This window comes from Dipodomys merriami, unplaced genomic scaffold, assembly GCF_024711535.1.
Source record: "Dipodomys merriami isolate MVZ:Mamm:240054 unplaced genomic scaffold, mDipMer1.0.p SCAF_3, whole genome shotgun sequence".
NCBI classification, from domain to species: Eukaryota; Metazoa; Chordata; class Mammalia; order Rodentia; family Heteromyidae; genus Dipodomys; species Dipodomys merriami.
Genome location: NW_027204492.1, coordinates 12,501 through 36,018, shown reverse-complemented (window position 1 = coordinate 36,018; position 23,518 = coordinate 12,501).

Sequence of the window (23,518 nt, the reverse complement as noted above, 5' to 3'; positions counted from 1 at the left end):
CTGTAGGCCCTGTGGTATACCCACGCATGTCCATTGCAGTTGCTCCAGCGGCTAGTCTTTCTCTGGCACTGAGTCTTGGGACACTCCATCAGGGCTTCAAGTTTTACTGTGTTCTGGGCAGAAGAAGTAGTTGCAGCTACAGGCTAGTAGGAGGAGTGGAGCCTTGCATGGGTGGGGCTAGAACAGGAAGTGAGCGGTCCATGGGTGGGACTTGTGGAAGAGCAGAGCACAGGAGGGGTTAGGCAAGGGAGCAGAAGTGAGTGGTCCAGGGGCAGAGCTTGTGGGAGGTCAAGGGTCATGAGGACAGTGCACACCCCTGGATCACCATCTGGTGGGAAACTGTGGTTCCTGCACCTCTCTGGTCCCGAGACGAGGAGGATCATGTGTACAGCTAGAGCACCACCTGGTGAGAAACAGTGGTCACTGCATCCTGAGAAGAAGAGGACAGTGCACTCAGCTAGAGCACCATCTGGTGGGAATCATTGGCCACTGCAACCACTGGATCTGAGAAGAAGACAGTGCACACACCTAGAGCACCATCTGGTGGGATCAGTGGTCACTACAACCCCTGGACCTGAGAAGAGGACAGTGCACACAGCTAGAGCACCCTCTGGTGGGAAACAGCTCTCATTGCACTCCCTGGTCCTGAGGAGAGGAGCAAGTTGCTTACCTGTCTAGCATGCCCTCTGGTGGGAATCTGCCATCACTGCACCCCAGGTCCTGAGGAGAGGAGGACAGTGCACAACCCTAGAGCACCCTCTGGTGGGAATCAGTGCTCACTGCACCCTCTGGTTTTGGTGGTGCTGCCAAGCAAGGAAGTGGGAGGTGCAGGGGCGGGGGCTGATGGAGTACAGTGTTAGGGGGTGGAGCAAGAGCGAGGAAGTGAGCAGTGCAGGGGTGGGGCTTGTGGGAGGACCTGGGGTCCTGAGGAGCACAGTATGCACACCTAGAGCACCATCTGGTGGGAATCACTGATCACTGCTCCCCTGGCCTGGAGAAGAGGAGCACAGGGTGCACACCTCGAGTGCCCTCTGTCCAGAATCAGTGCTCACTGCACCCTCAGGTTTTGTGGGCGGAGCAGAGCATGAGAGAGGTGGGCAAGAGCTCAGAAGTGAGTGGCCCAGGGGCGGGGCTTGTGGAGGGGCGGAGCACTAGAGGGGCGGGGTGAAAGCTTGGAAGTGAGCGGCCCAGGGGCGGGGCTTGTGGAGGGGCGGAGCACAGGAGCCAGGTGCATTTTGGGCACATGTCAGGTGCATGTAAGGCTCCCTTAGCGTGCTCCTTAGGGCACTGGTGAGGCGACATGTTAATGTTCACCGTACCTTTCAGGGCTGAGGTACATTTTTAGGTTCATAGGGTGTAGAGTTAGGGCCCATGCTGGCGTGTGGATGTCGGTCAGGGTACATGTAGGGTGAGAGTCTGGGCCAGAGTTCGGGTGTGTGATGGGGTACATGTTAGGGAACATGTTAGGGTTCAGGTCTGTGTCAGGACTAGGGCCAGCACTAGGGCATGCGTCGTTACACATTTGGGGTACACTAAGGTTACCTGTGTGGACTAGGGCCAGCATTAGGGCATGCATCAGGTTACACATTTGGGGTACACTAAGGTTACCTGTGTGGACTAGGGCCAGCACTAGGGCATGCGTCAGGTTACACATTTGGGGTACACTAAGGTTACCTGTGTGGTTAGACAATGTATTAGAAGATAGAGTATTTATTAGGCTGTGCTACGTTTAGGGCACATGTTAAGTTACAGTTTGTCGGGTACATTCAGGGTGCACCTACCGTGGATATAGTAAATGGGTATTTGCTACCACATGGATTCGTGTCCAGAGCATGTTCAGTGCATTGTAGGATGTTGGGAATCTGTCAGGTGTAACATACATGTTAAAGTAACGGCACACATTAGGCTCTGTGTTTGGGTCCATGTTAGGGTATGTATTACAGTCAGGGTATTCGATAGATTTGTTACGGTTATGGTACGTGTTGGGGACATGTTAGAGTGTGTGTTAGGGCACATATTATGGCATGTGTTAGAGTTCACATACTTCACAGGGGACTCATTAGGGTGAAAGTACATGTTAAGGCTATGGCACATGTTAGGCTATCTATTAGGGAACATTGAAGGTACATGTTAGGGTGCATGTAAGGGTACTTGTGTGGTTTACAGTACTTGGTAGGGGATGTTAGGGTGCATGTTAGGGTACATGCTAGGGTTAAGGTACATGTTAGGGTATGTTTGAATCGCATGTTAGGGTACATGTATGGGCATTTGTATTTTTTAGAGTATGTGTCAGGGTACATGGGGTATAGGTAAAGGTCAGAGTTAGAGTATGTTAGGGTACATTCAGGGTACATGTATGGTTACCTGTATGCTTTATAGAGTATGTGTTAGGGTATTTGTTATCATATGTGTGTCTAGAGTATCTTCAATGTGTTAGAGTACTATTGGGAAATCTGTTAGAGTTAAAATACATGTTCAAGTCAGGGCACATATTAGGGTGTACATTGAGTTACTTTCGGGTACATGTTTGAGTGTGTTTCAGGGTATTTGCATGGTTTTGAATAAGTGTTAGAATCCTTGTCAGGGTATGAGTTAGTGTTTGGAGTACGTGTTAGCAAACAGGCTGTTTTGTGCACATGTTAGGGTACACATATGACTTGAAGTACATGTTAGAGTACTTGTTAGGATACATGTAAATGTTTAGAGTGTGTGTTAGAGTACGTGTTTGGGTATGTGTTAAGGTTACAGTTATGGTTTGGGTTAGGCAACATGTTAGGAAATATGTTGGGATAAGTTTAGGGTACTTGTTAGGGTATATGTAAGCTTTAGAGTACATGATAATGGTTAGGGTCTGTGTGAACCAGTAGGGGACATGTTAGACTATTTGTTAGGGTCTGGCTTAGGGTTAAGGTATGTATTAGGGTATGTTTAGGGTACATGCCAGTTTACATATAAGAGTACCTGCATGCGTGAGAGTGCATATGCTATGGCATGTGTTTGAGTTGGGATGAAGTTCATGGTGTATGTCAGGGTTAGGGTTCGAGTGAAGGCGTATGCTATGGTGTGTGTTAGGGTTATGGTTTGGGTGAATGGCAAGGGTTAGGGTGTGTGTTAGGTGAATTTGAGGTAGATGATGGGTGTGTGTAGATGTACATGTCTGGTTTACAGTGCTTGTTAGGGTACTTCATAGAATGTGACGCTGTTTACTGTATTTTTAGGGTACTTATCAGGGTGTGTGTTACAGTTTAGGGTTTTAAGGTAAAGGTATGTGCTGGGGCTGTGCAGGAGCGGGGTGGGGTGGGGCAGGGAGGGGGGGAGCAGGGCGGAGCCGGGAGCGGGGCGGGGCAGGGAGGGGGGGAGCAGGGCGGGGCCGGGAGCGGGGCGGGGCAGGGAGCGGGGCGGGAGCGGGGCGGGGCCCGGAGCGGGACTGGGTCGGGAGCCGGGCCGGGAGCGGAACTGGGTCGGGAGCGGGGCAGGGAGCGGGGCGGGGCTGGGCCGAGAGCGGGGCGGGAGCAGGGTGGGGCGGGGCAGGGAGCGGGGCAGGGAGCGGGGCGGGGCAGGGAGCGGGGCGGGGCAGGGAGCGGGGCGGGGCAGGGCGGGGCAGGGAGTGGGGCGGGGCAGGGAGCGGGGCGGGGCCCGGAGCGGAACTGGGTCGGGAGGGGGCAGGGAGCGGGGCGGGGCTGGGCCGAGAGCGGGGCGGGAGCAGGGCGGGGCGGGGCCGGGAGCGGGGCAGGGAGCGGGGTGGGGCAGGGAGTGGGGCGGGGCAGGGAGTGGGGCGGGGCAGGGAGTGGGGCGGGGCAGGGAGTGGGGCGGGGCCGGGAGCAGGGCGGGGCCGGGAGCAAGGCGGGGCCGGGAGCAGGGCGGGGCCGGGAGCGGGGCGGGGCCGGGAGCGAGGCGGGGCTGGGAGCAGGGCGGGGCCAGGAGTGGGGCGGGGCTGGGAGCAGGGCGGGGCCGGGAGCGAGGCGGGGCCGGGAGCGGGGCGGGGCTGGAAGCAGGGCGTGGCGGGAGCGGGGCGGGGCCGGGAGTGGGGCGGGGCCTACGGGATTCTGCTGGGGGACCAGGGCGGGGCCTGTGGGGAGCGTGGCGGAGCCGAGCAGGGCGGGGCCGGGAAGCTACTGCAGGGCTACTGCGGGGTTCCCGACGTGCAGACATGGGCCGGACTCCATGCTGGTGACCCCGACCCTCCCCCGGAGCCCCAGGCTGTGCTGACACAGAGGCTGGTTCCAGGCCCATAGGCTTCGTGGCCGGTGCCCACCGCCAGCCCAGCCTGGAAGGGAGCCGCCCGAGTTGAGCCCAGCCCTGGGTGGGGCTTGTGCGGGAGAGCGGGGAGGGGCGGGGCTAGAGAGAGGAAGTGAGCGGTCCAGGGGCGGGGCTTCCGGGGACAGAGCACGGGAAGGGCGGAACTAGATTGGGAATGAGCAGGTATGGGCGGGGCTTGTGGGGCAGAGCGCGTGAGGGGCGGGGCAGGAGAGGGGAAGTGAGGGGGCGGGGGCGCGCCGGAGGGCTGGACCGGTTTGGGCCGGTTCTGTCTGAGGCGGCAGACCCGCGGGCGGCAGCTCCTTCCTCTGAGCGCGCGGTGGCGTTCGGGCCTGCGGAGCTGGGCGGGCGCACTGTGGGCTTGTGGCGGGCTGGGCTTCCCACCCGGTCCTGTCAGGCGCAGGCGGCTTCTCCGGGGGAAGCGCCTGGAGGACGCGGGCTCTGCGCGGTCAGCTTGTCAGTGGAGAAGGCGGGACGCGGGGCCTGAGCGGACCGTGAGGCGGTTGCGGAGGACGAGCGGAGCTGAGCGGACCCTGAGGTGACTGCGGAGGACGAGCGGAGCTGAGCGGACCCTGAGGCGACTGCGGAGGACGAGCGGAGCTGAGCGGACCGTGAGGCGGCTGTGGAGGACGAGCGGAGCTGAGTGGACCCTGAGGCGGCTGCGGAGGACGAGCGGAGCTGAGCGGACCCTGAGGCGGCTGTGGAGGACGAGCGGAGCTGAGCGGACCCTGAGGCGGTTGCGGGGGACGAGCCGAGCTGAGCGGACCCTGAGGCGGTTGCGGGGGACGAGCGGAGCTGAGCGGACCGTGAGGCGGCTGCGGGGGACGAGCGGAGCTGAGCGGACCCTGAGGCGGCTGCGGAGGACGAGCCGAGCTGAGCGGACCCTGAGGCGGCTGCGGAGGACGAGCGGAGCTGAGCCAGGACGAGCGGAGCTGAGCTCAGGGAGGACGAGCGGCCTCCGGCCAGGTGCGGACGGGCCTGGGGTGGTGCTGGTGGGGGACAGGGGGAGCAGTGCGGCCTCCCTCTCCCTTTGTGTCCTTCCTGAGGTGACTTCGATGAAGCCAGGCCCCACGGCAGGCAGGCCCCACACCAGGCACACCCCAGACCCAGCAGGTTCCACACCAGGCCCCAAACCAGGCCCCACTTACCAAGCAGGTCCCACACCAGGCAGGCCTCATACTAGGCAGGCCCTACACCAGGCCTCATACCAGGCAGGTCTCACCAGGCCCCACACCAAGCAGGCCCCACACCATGCCCCACTCCAGGTCACACACTAGGCCCCACGTCAGGCCTCACACCAGGGCCCACTCCAGGCCCCATACCAGGCAGGCTTCACATCAGGCCCCACACCAAGCAGGTCCCACACCAGGCAGGCCCCACACCAGGCCCCATGCCAGGCCCCACACCAGGCCCCATGCCAGGCCCCACACCAGGCAGGCCCTATACCAGGTCCCATATCAGGCCCCACACCAGGCAGGCCCCATACCAGGCCCTACACCAGGCCCCACACCAGGCAGGCCCCACACCAGGTCCCATACCAGGCTCCACGCCAGGCCCTACACCAGACCCTATACCAGGCCCCACACCAGGCAGCCCCCATGCCAGGCCCCATACCAGTCCCCACACCAAGCAGGCTCACACCAGGCAGGTCCCACATCAAGCCCCACAGCAGGACCCACACCAGGTCCCATACCAGGTCCCACGCCAGGCCCCACACCAGACAGGCCCCACACCAGGCAGGCCCCATACCAGGCCCTACACCAGACCCTATACCAGGCCCCACGCCAGGCAGCCCCCATGCCAGGCCCCATACCAGTCCCCACACCAAGCAGGCTCACACCAGGCAGATCCCACATCAAGCCCCACAGCAGGACCCACACCAGGTCCCATACCAGGTCCCACGCCAGGCCCCACACCAGACAGGCCCCACACCAGGCAGGCCCCATACCAGGCCCTACACCAGACCCTATACCAGGCCCCACGCCAGGCAGCCCCCATGCCAGGCCCCATACCAGTCCCCACACCAAGCAGGCTCACACCAGGCAGGTCCCACATCAAGCCCCACAGCAGGACCCACACCAGGTCCCATACCAGGTCCCATGCCAGGCCCCACACCAGACAGGCCCCACACCAGGCAGGCCCCATACCAGGCCCAACACCAGGCAGCCCCCACGCCAGGCCTCATGCCACCAGGCCACATGCCAGGCCCCATACCAGTCCCCACACCAGGCAGGTCCCACATCAAGCCCCACACCAGGTCTCACCCCAGGCCTCACACCAGGCAGGCCACACACCAGGCAGGCCACACACCAGGCAGGCCTCATACTAGGCAGACCCCACACCAGGCCTCATACCGGCCAGGTCTCACACCAGGCCCCACACCAAGGAGGTCCCACACCAGGCAGGTCCCACACCAGGCCCCATTCCAGGCCCCATAGCAGGACCCACACCAGGCAGGCCCCACGCCAGGCCCCACACCAGGCAGTCCCCACGCCAGGCCCCACACCAGGCAGGTCCCATACCAGGCCCCACACCAGGCAGGTCCCACACCAGGCCCTACACCAGGCCCCACAGCATGCAGGCCCCATACCAGGTCCCATACCAGGCCCCATGCCAGGCCTCACGCCAGGCCCCATACCAGCCCCCACACCTGGCAGGCCCCACACCAGGCAGGCCCCATACCAGGCCCCACACCAGGCAGATCCCACACCAGGCCCTACACCAGGCCCCACACCAGGCAGGCCCCACAGCATGCAGGCCCCATACCAGGTCCCATACCAGGCCCCATGCCAGCCCCCACACCAGGCAGGCCCCACACCAGGAAGGCCCCATACCAGGCCTCTGTAGCAGACTGCACATCCGTGCTGACAGTTCAGGGTCTGTGCTGCAGCAAGTCCACATATCCGAGTCCAGGGCTTCCCTGGGTCCAGGCCTCCCTGAGTGCCATTCTTCCTTGAATCTGGGCCTTCCCTGAGTCCATCCCTTCCTGTTCTTCCTCCAGGCCTTCCCTGGGTCCAGGCCTTCCTTGGGTCTCGTCCTTCCCTGGGTCTGGGTCTTCCCTGAGCTCCTGGTTTGGGCTTTCTCCATGTCCGGGCCTTTCCCTTGTTGGCAACAGCTCCAGTTTTGGCCAGCTCTGACTAGGCCTGCTCTAAAGGATGTCCAATTCCTATTCTGGCTCATCTAGAAGTGGAGCTGTGGCTCAAGTGTACAGCACTGGCACTGAACAAAAACAACTCAGAGAGAGCACCAAGGCCCCTAGTTCAAGCCCTAGGACCAGCACAAAGAGATTTTTCTTTTCATAACATAAGTATTTAATACGTTTTTTTGGCCTGTCCTGGGCTTGAACTCAGGGCCTGGGCAATGTCCCTGAGCTCTTTCACTCAGGGCTAGCACTCTACCACTTGAGCCACACCACCACTAGCAGATTTTTCTGTGTATGTGGTATTTAGGATTTGAACCCAGGGCTTCATGCATGCTAGGCAAGCACTCTGCCACTAAGCCATGTTCCCAGCCCTCTTTTACACGTTACTAGGTACATAAAGGTGTTTCAATAGTGCTCAGCTCTTGGCCCTGGTTCTTTCTCTCTAGCCTTTGTTTTCCATGATTTCCAGCCTTTGATGCATGTTGTCTTCCTCTGACTATAGGCATTTTGAGAAGAAAACACGCAGAGTGTCAGGATAAAATGGGGAGAGCCTGGAAGCTTGGAATCGCGAATATAGGTTTATGCTGTATAGACAAATGTGGGATGGTCTGGACGAATCGGATCCCATCAGAACTTGCTCTCGCCGCTGGTGTTTCTCTGAGTCTGCATCAAGTTTTCATCTATACTTTCATGTCTACATTTGGGCCTGGAGAAGGAGGTGAAGCCTCTCCTTTCCTGCTTGGTAAGTTGATACCTGTCAGAACAAATTTGACCACATTAGGCTCATCCCAGCCCTGTATCCATGGCACCAAGTCTTTACTGAGCTTTCAGCTATGTCCTGCACAAGGTATGGTGGTTAGGGGGTGAGAGGATGTGTGACACATGTTTATGTTTTCATTACATACACATTACAGACATTTTGTCAGGCATTCCAAGGTATTTTAATTTGCTTTGTTGAATTCTGGTGATACTATGTTCAGGGCTCTTCACAGGCTAGGGCAACACCTCAACACTAAGCTCTCCATTTTATGCCTTAGAAGCCAATCAGTTTCTGTAGACTGAAATCATGTCAATATTCTGATAAGGATATTTTGAGGGAAGCAGAAGGCATAACCTAGCCTTTTTCTTTTCCTTGTCAGACATACCAGGTCCCCCTTGTCTGTGACAGGGCTCCTGGATGCCTAGCCTTTGTTGCCGGTTGCCTGCCTCTGCCTGTAGGCACTTTGAGGAGAAAATGTACTGAGTGTCAGGAGAAGCTGGGGAGAGTTCACACACTTTGAATTATGCATGTAGAATCTTGCTCTACAACTCAATGTATGCTTTGGCAGACTGAGTCCCAACTTAGGCTTCCATCCTCATCTCTACCATGCTTTCATCTGTGCTTATGGTACCTGGAGAAGGGGTGAAGGCATTTTTGAGGAAGGGAGGCCTATCCTTCCTGCTTGGTAAGTTGTTACTTGTCAGAACAACTTTGATGACTGTAGGCCCCAACCCTGCCCTCTGTCCTGAGCTGGGAGCTAACTCAGATCCATTCACTAGGTGTGTACCAAACACATTCAGGAGCTTTGACCAACTTCCCAAAGCTATGAGAGGCATAAGGTTATGAAAGAATTGTTGAGGAATTGGTTGTAGGTATAGTGTTGTTGATGCTAAGGGCAGGGTTAAGTTTGGGTGTTATAGGGCTACTCAGAGTGGAAGTTAGAATTAAATTTTTTGTTATGGATCAGAAATAGGTTAGATCAGGTGCTGGGTTTTCAATTAGCCAAACCGAGCAGGTTTTTATGAAGAGCTAAGTTAGTGTTAGGGTCAATGTTACTGTATTATAATGGATTGGTTAGAGAATGGGTTAGGGATCTGGTTAAGTTAGGAGTTATGGAAGGGATTAGCATTTGGATTATGGAATGGGTAAGGCTAAGGTTAGGTTTATAGAGTACATGTTTGGGTACTTATACATTTGGGATATATGTAAGGTTACTTGTTTTGTACACACTTTAGGGTACATGTAATACTTGAAGTACATGTTAGAGTACTTGTAGGATATATGTAAGTGTTTAGAGCTTGTATTAGAGTACATGTTTGGATGTGTGTTAGGGTTACAGTTTCTTAGAGTATGTGTCAGGGTGCTTGTTAGAGTACATGTTAGGGTATATGTTAAGGTCAGGGTTAGATTATGGTAGGGTATACATTCAGGGTACATGTAAGGTTACGTGTATGGTTTATAGCGTATGTGTTAGGCTATTTTTAACCATATGTGTTAGTGTCTAGAGTATGTGTAATGTATTAGAGTGCTATTTTGAAATCTGTTAGGTTAAAATACATGTTAAAGTTAGGTTTAGAGTTAGTTTGGGAACGTGCAAGGAAGAACTTTGTGGGATGGGTTAGGATGATGGATATGTTATGGAGTGGTCTTCAGAGTGGGTATGGAACAATTGAGGATTAGGTAATTAGTTAGTAAACGGTTAATGTAGGTTTGGGGAGTTGTAGAAAGTGTTAGTCATACAGTTATGGATTTGGGTTAGCAACTGGTTTAGGGTGAGGCATAAGATTGCTGAGTGGCTTAGGGTATGTCTTAGGGTATGAGTATGAGTGTGGGCTAAGGCACATGTTAAGATGTGAGTATGGGTTCAGAGTTAGGGTGTATGGTGGGGTACATGTTAGGGAACATGTTAAGATAGTGTTTGGGTTTAAGGTACATTAGGGTACATGTTAGGGCACGCATTTGGGGTAGGTTTGGGGTACATGTTAGGGTGTACATAAACCTTTATGGTTTAAAATACATGTTAGGGTACTTGATTCTGTACATATTAGTGGTTAGGGTATACATTAGGGTACATGGTACAGTTATGGTAAGTGTTTGGGATTGTTAAGTTTAAGCTATGTGTTAGGGTTAGGTATGTGTAAGGGTACATGTTAGGGTGCATGTAAGGATCACTTGGAGTATGTGTTAGGGTACTTGTTAGGATATATGTTAATGTTTACCATACATTTTAGGGTTGAGGCACACTTTAAGGTACATAAGGTGTTAGGGTACATTTTTGTGTGTGGATTTAGGTTAGGGTATGTGTTAGGGTATGAGTATGGGCCAGAGTTAAGGTGTATGATGGGGTATATGTTAGGGAACATTTTAGGGTACATGTTAGGGTCAAGGTACATGTTAGGACTAGAGCCAGCACTAGGTCATGTGTCAGGTTACCTGTATGGTTTAGCCCATGTATTAGTGGTTAGGGTATTTATTAGGATATGTGTTAGAGTATGTGTTTGGGTTAAGACATGCATTAGGACATATGTTAGGGTATTGGTTAAGGTTATGGTTTGGGTTATTTTTTGGGCACATGTTAGGTATGTGTTGGGTTACATTTTGAGTACATGTTAGGGTGCTCGTAAGGGTACCTAGGCTTAAGAGCACATGTTAGGGAACTATGCAGGCTATGTTTCAGGGTACATGTCAGTATTGTGTTAGGTTTACGACGTGTGTTAGGGTATTGCTTAGGGTTAGTGTTAGGGTACATTTGGGGTACATGTTAAGGTGCTTGTAAGAGTACCTGTCTGTGTTAGGGTACTTGTTACTGTGTGTGTTAGTGGTTGGGACACATATTAATATACATGTTAGGATTAGAGTATTTGTAAGGGTATTAAGGTTTGAGTTAGTTTTTGTGTAAAGGTGTGAGTTAGGGTATATGTTTGGGTCCATGTTAGGGTATGTTTTAGAATCAGGGTACTTGATAGGGGATTTGTTAGGGTTACGGTACATGTTAGGGCACTTGTTAGAGTGTGTCTTAGGGCAGATACTATGGTATGTGTTAGGGGATCTTTTTAGGGTTAGGGCACATGTTAGGCTGTGTTATGGAACATTGGGGATACATGTTAGGGTGCATAGAAAGATAATTGTGTGGTTTACAGTACCTATTAGGGTATGTTAGGGTACATGTTAGGGTACATGCTAGCTTATGTTTGAGTCATGTTAGGGTACATGTATGGATACTTGTATATTTTACAGTACATGTCAAGGTACTTGATAGAATACATGTAAGGGTCAGGGTTAGAGTATATTAGGTGATTTCAGGGTACACGTAAGGTTACCTGTAGGCTTTATAGAGTACATGTTAGGGCACTTGTTACCATTTATATTAGTGTCTAGAGTATGTTTAATGTGTTAGAGTACTATTGGGAAATCTGTTAGAGTTAGAATACTTGGTAAAGTTAGGGCACATAATAGGGTATATATTAGGTTACTTTGGGGCACACATTTGAGTGAGTTTAAGAGTACTTGCATGGTTTTGAATAAGTGTTAGGGTGCTTGTTAGGATATGAGTTATCATTTGGAGTATATGTTAGGAAATGGTATGTGTTGTGCACGTGTTTGAAGTACACATGAGATTACGTTGTAAGATATGTGCACATGTTTAGAGTGTGTGTTTGAGTTCATGTTTGAGTATGTGTTGGGGTTACAGTTATGGTTTGAGTTAGGCGACATGTAGGATATGTGTTGGCATAAGTTTAGGGTACTTCTTCGGGTATATGTAAGGTTTACAGTACGTGACAGTGGTTAAGGTACATGTCATGTTTAGGTTACATGTCAGAGTACCTTTTAATTTCTATTTTAGGGTATACATTAGAGTGTTTGGGGTACATGCTAGGGTACATGTAAGAGTACCTGTTTTGTTCAAAGTTCACGTAAGAGTAATTGTTACTATACATGTTAGTATCTTGAGTATATGTTATAATACGTGTTAGGGTAAGGGTAAGATTTTAGTATGTAGCAAGGTTGTGTTAGAGGTCGGGTATGTGTTAGGGTTTAGGTATGTCATGGTTTAGGTTTTACGTATGTTTGGTAGGATTATGGTATATATTAAGAGCACATGTTAGGGTATTGCTAAGACACATTGTTGTTCGGGTGTATGTAAGGGTGCATGTATGGTTTAGACTGCATCAGGGTAATTGTTACTGTACGTTAGTAATTAGGGTACATGTTAGGGTTAGAGTATGTGTTAGGATACATGTTAGGGTTAAGTTATGTGTTAGGGAACCTTAGAGTATATTGGCGGGGTACATCTTAGGGTACATGTGTGGTTTACTGCACGTGTTCAGGTATGTGTTAGGGTTTGGGTACATGTTAGGGTTCAGGTACGTGTAAGGGTTAGCACACATGTTAGGGTATTTCTTAGGGCTATGATTGGGGTTAGAGTTAGGGCATGTTTGAGGCACATGTTAGTGTTCAGGATTCCAAACCTGTATGGTTTAGAGTGTATGTTAGGCCACTCCCATGGCCTCAGCAGTTGTGGGGTTGGTTTGCTCAGAGTCCTTGCCCTACCCTGCTCGATGGTGTGGGCCCTGCTATGCCTAACTTTGGGGGAGACTGGAGACTGGAATGAGCAGTAAGCTGTGCTTTCACTCTGTTCACACACCTGTCATTCATACACATGTGAGGGTATGGGTGGGGATTGAGTGCTATATATCTCTGTGTGAAAATTGGACCCAGCTTAAGCAGGTTTGATAAAAGAAGGCCATCTACCTCCAATGATGCAGGTAAGTCTGGTAAGTACCAGGGTGTAGGTGGGGTTGGGATTAGGTTAAGAAACTTGGGTTGCCAGGAGTCTGGGGTGGTGACAATAGGGGCTAGTGTTACTAGGGCTACTGTTGTTAGGATTGGTTTGGTTTGGGTTTGGGTTCAAGTATAGAGTTGTTTATGTTAATGATAGGTTCAAGTTTTGCTTAGGGTACCTGTACCCTTAACATATACACTAAGCCACTCACCAATCTTAGGCCTAACCCGAAGCCATTTGCCAACTCAAATGCATACAATAATGGTGTACCTAATACATTCAGCAGCCCTAACCATCCCCCAGAGCTAGAGCAGGAATAGGGTTAAGCACTTGGGTTGTTGAGAAATAGGGTAAAGGAATAGGATTGTCAGTGGTCAGGGGTGATATTAATGTTTAGGGTTGTTAGGGCTACTGTTTTTAAGGTTGGTATGATTGAGGTTAGATTTCCATTGTAGGGTTTTTGATGTTATGGGTATATTTAGGGTTCATGTTAGGGTACTGAGTATGTTAGAGTACTTGTTATCATACATGTTAGTGGTTAGAGTACATGTTAGGGTTAGAGCATGAATGTGTTATGGTATGTGTTAGGGTGCACGTAAGAGTACCTGTATGGTTTGGAGGTTGTGTTAGCATACTTTTTACCTTATATGTTAGGATTTAGAGTACATGTAAGGATATGTGTTAGGATACGTGTTAGAGAATATGTTAGGATTTGAGTTAAGGTTAAGGCACGTGTTCGGATATGCATTGGGGTACATTAGGGGACACGTTAGAGTGCATGTTAGGTTTAGAGTACTTGTTCAGGTACTTGTCGATATACATGTTGGTGGTTAAGGTACGTGTTAGGATGTATGTGAAGAGTAAGGCTATGTGTTAGGGTTAAGTTACATGTTAGGGTTAGGGCACGTATGAGGGTACAGTTTAGGATTAAGCTGTGTGTTTGGTATGGTTCTGTAAATATGAGGTGCTTGTTAGGGTGCATGTGAGGTACAGTATGTGGTAGTGGTCAAGATATGTGTTGTGGTTAGGATATGTCTTAGGATATTTGTTAGAGTTTGCCTTAGGGTTAGAGTATATGTTAATGTATATGTTTGGGTACTTGTTAGGGTGCATATAAAGTTTGGAGCACATGGTAGTGTTAGGGTACATCTTAGAACACACATTATGGTTTGGGTATATGGTTAGGCTTTGGCTTAGGGTATATGTTAGGATAATGTGCCTGTTCAGCGTATATATGAGGGTACTTGCTATGGTATATGGTAGTATTTAGAACATGTTAGGATATGCATTAGGGTAGGCATGTATTAGGGTTTATTTGGGGTACATCTAAGAGTACCTGCATGGTTTAGAGTACTTATTAGGGTACTTGCTAGGGTGCATTAGTGTTTAGAGTACATGCTAGGGTTCATATTAGGGTACATGTATGTTTAAGAGTACCTGTTAGTGTTCTTGTTAGGCTGTTAATACTTTGAGTATGTGTTTGGGTACAGGTTAGACTGTATGGTAGAGTTAAGGCACATGGTAAGGTGTGGGTTAGAGTTATTGTTTTGGTTAAGGTTAGCACACCTGTTAGGGTATATTAAGGTATATGTATGATAAGAATACATGTTAGTGACTTCTATTAGGGCACAAGTTAGGAGCTATGTAAGGATCCTTGAAGAGTTACAGTTCATGTTGGGGTACCAGTTGGGATAATTGTTAATGTTTAGAGTACATGTTTAGGGTATGTATTAGGGTTATGGTACTTATTAGGTTATGTGTTAGAGTATGTGGTAAGGTTTGTGGTAGGGTATGTATGTTAGGCTTTGGATGAGGGTGTGTGTTAGGGTATGTATTAAGGTACATTGGTGGTACATATTAAGGTGCATGTAAGGGTACCTGTATGGTTTAGAGCATGTGGTAGGGTAATTGTTACTGTATGTCTTAGTGATTATGGTATTTGCTAGGATAGATGTTAGGGTTCTGTGGTAAAGTACACATTAGGGTATGTTTTAGGTTTAAGCTGTCTGTTAGAGTACGTATTAGAGTATATGGTAGAGTACATTTAAGGGTACATGTTAGTGTGCATGTAAGGATACTTGTGTGGTTTACAGTACATGTTCAGGTAGTTGTTAGGGTTTGAGTACATGTTAGGGCGTATGTTACTGTTAAGATATGTGTTAGATTGGCACACATGTTAGGGTATCTTTTAGGGTTATGATTTGGGTTAGAGTTAGGGCATTTTTGAAGTACTTGTTGGTGTTCATGATTCCAGACCTGTAGATTTACAGTGTGTGTCCAGTCAGTCCAATGGCCTTCAGCAGTCGTGGGGTTTTACTCAGTCCTTGCCCTGTTATGCTTTAAGGCGTGGGTCCTGCTTGGCCTAACTTTGGGTGAGACAGGAGATTAGAATGAATGGTCATCTGTGTTTTCTCTCTGTTGACACACCTTCCCTGTGAGGATATGGTTGGGGATTTCATGCTTTGTTTCTCTGGAAACTTTGGCCCACCTTAAACAGGTTTTGTTTGGGTGATGGTATGTGTTAGGGCATATGTTAGGGTATGTGTAATGGTTAGGGTACTTGATAGGGAATTTGTTAGTGTTAAAAGTATGTATTAGGGTTAGGGAACCTGTTAGGTATGTGTTAGGGCACAAGTTATGGTATGGGTAAGCATACTTCATAGGGGAATTGTTAGGGTTTGGGCACACATTAGGCTATGTGGTAGAGTACATGTTAGGTGTATATAAGGATACCTGTGTGGATTAGAGTAGTGTTAGGGTATATTAGGGTGCATGTTAAAGTACATGTTAGGATTAAGGTACAGCTTGGGGTTAGTACATATGTGAGGTACATGTAAGGGTATATGTATGGGTACTTATACATTTTAGAGTATGTATTAGGGTACTTTTGACAGTATGTGTAGATGGTTAGGGTACATGTTATTGTATCTGTTAAGGTCAGGGTTTTTGTTTTGGTTAGAGTATGTTAGTGTACATTCAGGGTACATGTAAGGGTTACCTGTGTGGGTTATAGAGTATGTGTTAAGGTACTTGTTACCATGTGTGTTAGTGTCTGGAGCATTTTTAGTGTGTTAGAGTGAAAATGCGATTGGAGAATCTGATAGGGTTAAGATATGTGTTAAAGTTAAGAAACATATTAGGATTTATATTACTTTGGGGTACATGTTACAGTGTTTGTAAGGATACTTGTATGGTTTACAGTATGTGCTCAGGTACTTGTTAGGATATGAGTTAGTGTTTTGAGTACATGTTAGGAATCATTTTAGGGCATTTGTGGTACACATGTTATTGTACATATAATACATGCGTGACTTGAAGTACATGTTAGAGTACTTGTTAGGGCATGTGTTAGATTTAGGGTACATGTTAGTGTTACATTTTCGGTTTGGGTTAGGCAACATGTTAGGATGTGTGTTGGTATAAGTGTACGGTACTTGTTATGGGTGTAGGATTTAGAGTATGTGATAGTGATTAGAATGTGTGCTATGGTTAGAGTATATGTTAGGGTATCTGCTAAGGTTTATGTTACGGTTGGGGCATACATTAGTGTATGCTTTTGGTACACGGCAGGGTCTATGATAGAGTACCTACAGGTTTAGAGTATATATTATGGTGTATATTATGATAAGAATAAGGTTTATGGTACATTGCTGTTTTATGTTTAAGTAGATGTTTGGGTAAAGGTGCCTGTAAGGTTGAGAGTTAGGGTAATTGTTCTTGTATGTGTTAGTGATTAGGGTTCAAGTTAGGGTTAGAGTATGTGTTAGGGTTAGAGTGCATTTGGGGTACATGTTAGAGTGCATTTGGGGTACATGTAGGGATACTTGTGTGGGTTACAATATATGTTCAGGTATGTGTTAGGGTTCTAGTACATGTTAGGATTAAGGTATGTGTAAGGGTTAGCACACATGTTATGGTATCTCTTAGGGTTATGATTTGGGTTAGAGTTAAGGCATGTTTGAGGCACATGTTACTGTTCAGGATTCCAAACCTGTATGGTTTAGAGTGTATGTTAGGCCACGCCCATGGCCTCAGCAGTTGTAGGGTTCGTTTGCTCAGAGTCCTTGCCCTTCCCTGCTCAGTGGTATGGGCCCTGCTATGCCTAACTTTGAGGGAGACTAGAGACTGGAATGAGCAGTCAGCTGTGCTTTCACTCTGTTTACACACCTGTCATGCATGCACATGTGAGGATATGGGTGGGTATTGTATGCTATGTATCTCTGTGGAAATTGGACCCAGCTTAAGCAGGTTTGATGAAAGAAGGCCCTCTACCTCCAATGATGCAGGTAAGTCTGGTAAGTACCAGGGTGTGGGTAGGGTTGGGATTTAGGTTAAGATTTTGGTTTCCAGGGGTCTGGGGTGGTGACAGTAGGGGCTAGTGTTACTAAGGCTACTGTTGTTAGTGTTGGTCTGGTTTGGGTTTGGGTTTAGGTATAGGGTTGTTGATGTTAATGGTAGAGTCAAGTTTTGTTTAGGGCACCTGTACCCTTAACACCAATCTTAGTCCTAACCCGAAGCCATTTGTTAACTCAGATCCATAGAGTAACTGTGTACCTAATACATTCAGCAGCCCTAATCCATCCCCCTGAGCTAGGGGAGGAATAGACTTAAGGACTAGGGTTTTTGAGAAATAGGGTAAAGGAATAGGGTTGTTAGTGGTCAGGGGTGGAGTTAGTGATTAGGGTTGTTAGGGCTACTCTTTTTAGGGTTGGTAAGATTGAGGTTAGAGTTCAAGTGTAGGGTTGTTGATGGTACAGGTAGGGTTAAGGTTGGGTGTTGTTTAGGCTACTTGGGGTGGAGGTTAAGTTTTTAGTTATGGTTCATAAACTGGTTAGAATAGGGAAAAAGTTATGCTTAGGGTCAGTGTTACAGAAAGACAGTGGATTATGTTTAGTGAATGTTTTAGGATTAGGGATCTAGTGAAGTTAGGAGTTACAGAAAGGGTTATTTAACACTTGGGTTATGCAATGTCAAGTTGAGGGTTAGGGAAGTGAATAGAGAACATGGTAGACAAAGGGGGAGAGGTTGGGGACTCTGTTAGGGGAAGTGTTAGGATAAGTGTTTAGGAAATGTTCAGGGTTATGTAATGAATGAGGAAGAACTTTGTGGGATGGGTTAGGGTTATGGACTTTTTATGAAGTGGATTATGGAACAGGTAATGGTTAGGGGACCTGTTAGGAAAGGGGTAAGAGTTACAGTTAAGTACTGTGTTAGGTTTTGGTAGTGGTTATGATTGCTGATCATGTTACATGGTTTCGTATGAATTTGAGTTATTGAACAGTTTAGGGCTAAAGATTGGTGAGTGGCTTTGGGTGTGTTAGGGTGTGGGCTTTTTAGAGTGCAAGTATGGCTCAGAGTGTATGTTGGGGTACCCGTTAGGGTTCATGTTAGAGTTACAGTGTTATTTAATGTGTTGGTGTTTGTTTGGGGCATATGTCAAATACCTGTATGGTTTAGCCTATGTGTTAAAGTACTTATTATTGTACATATCAGTGGTTACAGTATGTGTTAGAGTTAGGTTATGTGTCAGGGTACATGTTAGGATGCATGTAAGGGTACCCATATGGTTTAGAGTATGTGTTAGCATACTTTTTACCTAACATGTTAGGATTTAGAGTACATGTTAGAGTATGTGTTATAGAATATGTTAGGTTTAGGATTTGAGTTAAGGTTAGGGCATGTGTTAGGATATGCATTGGAGTATGTTAAGGGGCATGTTAGAATGCTTGCAAGGTTTAGAGTGTGTGTTTAGGTACTTGTCACTGTACATGTTAGAGTGTGTGTTAGGATATGTGTTAATAGCGAGGCTATTTGTTAGGTTATTTGTTAGGGTTAGGGCTTGTGTGAGGGCACAGGTTAGGGTTAAGCTACGTGTAATGGTATTGTTCATTACATACAATGTGCTTGTTAGGATGCATGTCAGGTTTAGAGTATGGTAGTGGTTAAGATTTGTGTTGTGTTGCCGGGCGCCAGTGGCTCACGCCTGTAATCCTAGCTACTCAGGAGGCTGAGATCTGAGAATCGCGGTTCAAAGCCAGCCCGGGCAGGAAAGACCATGAGACTCCTATCTCCAATAAACCACTAGAAAACCGGAAGTGGCGCTGTAGCTCAAGTGGTAGAGTGCTCGCCTTGAGCTGAAGAGCTGAGGGACAGCGCCCAAGCCCAGAGTTCAAGCCCCATGACCCACAAAAGAAGATTTGTGTTGTGGTTAGGATATGTGTTAGGGTATTTATTAGGGTTTAGATTAGGGTTAGAGTATGTGTTAATTTATGCGTAGATAGTTTGGGTACTTGTTAGGGTGCATGTAAAGTTTGGAGCACATGGTAGTGTTAGGGTACATCTTAGGATACATGTTATGGTTTGGATACATGGTTAGGCTTTCGCTTAGGGTACATGTTAGGGTAATGTACCTGCTTAGAGTATATATGAAGGTACTTGTTATGGTACATGGTAATGTGTTAGAGTGCATGTTAGAATATGCGTTAGGGTAGGCATGTATTAGGTTGTGACATGGGTTTAGTTGGGGGTACATGTAAGGGTACCTGTATGGTTTAGAGTACTTGTTAGGGTACTTGCTAGGGTGCATTAGTGTTTAGAGTACATGCTGTGGTTCATATTAGGGTACGTGTATGTTTAAGAGTACATGTTAGTGTTCTTGTTAGGCTATGTGTTAATGGTTTGAGTATGTGTTTGGGTACACATTAGATCATATGATAGAGTTAAGACCCATGGTAGAGTATGGGTTAGGATTATGGCTTTGGTTAAGGTTAGTGCACCTGTTAGGATATATTAAGGTATATGTATGGTAAGAGTACATGTGAGTGTATTTATATTAGGGCATATGTTAGGAAACATGTAAGGATACTTGCGAGTTTAGAGTACATGTTGGGGTGGTACGTGTTAGGATAATTCTTAATTTTTAGAGTATGTGTTCAGGGTATGAGGTTTATGGTATACAATTGTCAGGCTACATGTTAGAGTATGTGGTAGGGTTTGTGGTAGGGTATGTACATTAGGATTGGATTATGGCGTGAGGTAGGGTTAGAGCACATGTTAGGGCACATGTTAGGTTATGTTTTAGATTATCACACATGTTAGGGTATCTCGTAGGTTTTTGATTAAGGTTTGAGTTAGGGCAATGTTGAGTTACATGTGAGTGTTCATGAATTGATACCTGTATGGTTTCGAGTATGTGATAGGGTACTTATTAGGGTTTGGGTGCATGTTAGTGTTAAGGTATGTGTTAGGATGAGCACACGTTAGGATATCTCTTAGGATTTTGAGTTAAGAGTCAAGGCACATTTGAAATATGTGTTAGTATTCACGATTCCAAACCTGTATGGTTATATGGTGTGTGTCTAGCCAGTTCAGCAGTTGTGGGGTTGTTTTGCTTAGAGTCCTTCCTTTACCATCATTGATGTGGTGAGCCCCGCTGTGCCTAACTTTGGGGGAGCCTGGAGCCTGGAATGAGCAGTCAGCTGTGCTTTCACTCTGTTCACACAACTGCGATTGCATACACATTTGAGGATATGGGTGGGGATTGAGTGCTATTTATCTCCTTTTGGAATCTTGGATCCACCTTAAGCATGTTTTGTTAAGGTTATTGTATGTGTAATGGCACATGTTAGGTGCATGTAAGGGAACCTGTGTGGATTAGAGTACTTGTTGGAGTACATTAGGGCGCATGTTAAGCTACATGTCATGGTTGAGGTACATGTTTGGGTTAGTGCATGTTTGAGGTACATGTAAGGATATATAAGGATATATACAAATACTGTATCTTTTATAGTATGTATTAGGGTCCCAACTGTTACAGTACATGAATGTTGTTAGTGTACATGTTATCATATATATTAAGGTCAGAGTTACGGTATGTTAGGGTACATCCATGGTGCATGTAAGGGTTTATAGAGTACATGTTAGGGTAGTTGTTACCATATGTGTTATTGTCTAGAGCATGTTTTAATGTGTTAGAGTGTAAATACGATTGGAAAATGTGTTATAGTAGAGATTTGTGTTAAATTTAGGGCATGTATTTGGGTACATATTAGGTTACTTTGGGGTACAATGCCGTGGACCGGCTCTGTCGGGACAACGGAGGACACCTAGTGGAGGAACTGGAATAGATGAGGAGATGGCAAACAGACAACTCACGCACAAGAGGAGTGGATGCTGAGTGCGATTTAATGCAGAGGATAACAAGCTTTTATAGCAAAAGTCTCCACAATCTTGCTGCAGGGCTTCGTTCTTGGGTGGTCACCAGCTGGTCACCTGATCTTGTTTTTTGGATGACGAGCTATGATGATAGGCACTTGTTTTCGGCTTTACCTCTATTTTTAAGAAATACAATGGGTTTCAATGTTTACCACCAATTAACCATTAACCAGAGCATATGGGCAAGGTGCTGAACAGAAAGGCATGAACTCTAGTACTTCATAGTTACTTTTGTTTAGTTTTGTACTTTATACGTTTTAAATATTTTCTAAGCAATTGTGCTTAGAGGGTTCCCAATCTGTGGCCCAAAATCATGATATTCAGTATACTTAGTTAAATCTGGCCATATATCAAATTTAAGCTCATAGTGTCTTTTCTGTAACCCTTTCACATAATCGTTTACTTTTTTCTATAGAGGCCTTAACTGTCCCATAAGATCTTTCTTGTTCCTTCTTTAATAGTAAGCACCAAGGAGGCCTAGATCTAGCAAGTCTCTTAGTAAATGAAAGAGAGTAACAGGAAGTTCTTTCTCCTAAGTAGTTTTCCCAGCAATTGCCATCCTTATCATACACACCTGTAAAAGGCTATGGATTTAGGGGAAGTCTCTGGGGTCCTCTAGATAATGGAGGATCCCACCATTTTCCTCTGGTAAGCCATTGTCATCTTTTATCTACCAACCTTTTAGGAGTCTTATTTAGCTTTTGGTCTAAATATCCCTCTACATCTTTCTTATCTACAGGATATCTATGTGAATCTATTGTATATGTTTTTATGATTAAAGGAAAGTCCCCAGTAGCCATACACTCTTTCTGCTCTAGCCGCGCCTACAGCTTCTTGTAAATCTCTTACAAACAATTCCTTCTGCTGAAGTGACGTCATGAAACCCCCAAGACTTTTATATTTACTTATGACTTGTCTACTAGCCTCCATAAGAGGGGCTTTCAGGGTAACATTTAACTCTGGTGAGTTAGTCATATTTTTAAGACACTCATCAGATGTTGGAGTCGTCAACACTCTTAAGAAAGAGCCTTGAATAAGGGAACATTGAGAATGAGTAAGTACAATGAGCAGCAGGAACAGTAAAAGATTAATAGGCGCTCTTATACAGTGAAGAAAAGAAAAGCAGGGCCAGAAACACATCTTTCCCAGGGGCTTGCCAGCCTTTCCAGGAGGTAGGCCTCTTTGAAGCCCCATTCTCTGAGGTAGACTTCGGTGAAGTCCCATTCTCAGAGCTAGGCCTCTTTGAAGCCGCATTCTCTGAGGTAGACTTCGGTGAAGTCCCATTCTCAGAGATAGGTCTCTGTGAAGCCCCATTCTCAGGTCTGAAAGCAGGTTTCCCATGCTAAGCAGACTCCACTGGAGTAGGTGTGGCAGTACAAGTTACAGTGCATGTAAGGGCACTTCTGTGGTTTTGAGTACATGTTAGTGTACTTGTTAGGATAAGAGTAGAGTACGTGTTAGGGCATGTTTGGTGCACATTATTGTATGTGTTAATATCCAAAAAGTATGTTTGGCTGTATGTAAGGATATCTGAATGGTTTACAGTACTTAAGGTACTTGATAGGATATTAGTGTTTAGAGTACATTTTATGGGTCTATGTTAGAGTTAGGGGATTAGGGTAAGGGTACCTATTAGGGTACATGTTTGAGTACATCTTATGTGTTAGGATATATGTTAGGGTACATGGAATGTAGGGGTTAGGGTTATGGTATGTGTCAAGGTTAGGATACATGTTAGAGCAAGGGCACGTGTTAAGGTATGTGTTAGAGTTAGGAGTTAGGATATGTGTTAGGGAATCTGGTAGGGCTAGGGACTATGTTAAGGTTAGAGTGATGGATCGTGTTAGGGTTAGGAAACGTGTAACAGGGTTAGGGAACATGTTAGAGATAGGGAACCTGTTTTGGTCATGGTGAGGGCAGTAGTTAAGGTTTGGGAATATGTTACTTTTAGAGTTAATGTTAGGGTTACAGAGCATGTTATGGTTAGGATTAGGGACTATTATAGGGTTAGGAAACCTGTTAGAGTTAGGGAACTAGTTTGTGAATGTGTTCTGGTTAGGGTGAGGGAACTAGTTTTGGTTTGGGAATGTGTTCCTGTTGGGGTTATGGAAGTAGTTAGGGTTTATGAACATGTTACAGTGTAATGTGTTAGGATTAAGCAACATTCTAGGGTTAGGTAACTAGTTAAAGTTAGGGTTTAGAAACCTGTTCTTGTTGAGCAAACTAGGGTTTCGGAACATATTCTGGTTAGGGAACTACTTAGGCTTGGGCAGCATGCTATGGTTAGGGTTACAGAACATGCTAGGAGTAGGGTTAGTGAACATTTCAGGGTTAGGAAACCTGTTAACGCTAGAGAATGTAT